Source organism: Otolemur garnettii, unplaced genomic scaffold (genome assembly GCF_000181295.1).
Source record: "Otolemur garnettii isolate 467f Iridium unplaced genomic scaffold, OtoGar3 scaffold00043, whole genome shotgun sequence".
Classification (NCBI taxonomy): domain Eukaryota; kingdom Metazoa; phylum Chordata; class Mammalia; order Primates; family Galagidae; genus Otolemur; species Otolemur garnettii.
Window position 1 is genome coordinate 5389901 of NW_003852438.1, and position 1199 is coordinate 5391099.

Here is a 1199-nt window from a genome sequence, read left to right on the forward strand (position 1 = left end):
AGCCCAAGAGTTTGAGGTTGCTGTGAGCTATGACGCCACAGCACTCTACCAGGGATGACAAAGTGAGACTCTGTCTCAAAAACAAAGTAAAATAAAATAAAGCTCTCTCTGGCCACAAAAAGAATTGCAGGGAGGACAACAGATGGCAGCGAAACCAGTAAGGATGGTACTACAGGAGTCTAGACCAGAGACTTGTGGCTTAGACCAGGGTAGAGAAGATAACAGGAAGTGACTGAAAAAATACTGTAGTTAGAAGGTAGAACCAACAAGGTGTACGTGTGTGTGTGTGCGTGTGCGTGTGCGCGTGTGCATTAGAGGGAGAGGGTATGGAAGGAGTGGTACTAAATAGAATGAATTCTTGTGTTCCTGCCAAATTCCTTTACTAAACAAAACGCCTTCCCTCTACTCTGTCCTCCTTGGTACAGTTCCTTCCCAGTTTCTCCCCAAACTGTTTCTGATTTTGTCCTCTCCTTTCCAGTGTTTCAGGGTTTTATTTTATTTCATTTTATTTATTTATTTAGAGACAGGACCTCACCCTGCCATTCAGGTTGGAGTGCAGTGGTGCCATCATAGGTCACTGCAGCCTTGAACTCCTGGTCCCAAGAGATCCTGTTGTCTTAGCTTCTTGTGGGCGTCACTGTGCCCAGCTCATTTTTTTTGTGCCCCCTCCCCCCCATTTTTTTTGTAGAGTCAGGATCTTGCTCTGTTGCCCAGGCTCGTGGAATTTTTGAACTGGACATTTTTTGTTTGTTTTCTCGCTTTAGATAGAGTGCCGTGGCGTCAGCTCACAGCAACCTCAAACTCTTGGGCTTAAGTGGTTCTCCTGCCTCAGCTTTCCAAGTAGCTGGGACTACAGGCGCCTGCCACAATGCCCAGCTATTTTTTTTTGGCTGTAGCTGTTGTTTGGCAGGCCCAGGATGGGTTCGAACCTGCCAGCTAAAGTGAATGTGGCTGGCACCTAGCCATTTGAGCTACAGGTGCTGAACCTAGAACTGGACATTTTTTTTTTTTTAAACAAAGTTTTACTTTGTTACCCTTAGCAGAGTGCCATGTCATCATAGCTCACAGCAACCTCAAAATCAAACTCTTGAGCTCAAGTGATTGTTTTACCTCAGTCTCCCAAGTAGCTGGGGCTATAGGCATCTGCCACAGTGCTGGGCTATTTTTAGAGACAGGGTCTCATTCTTTCTCAGGCTGGT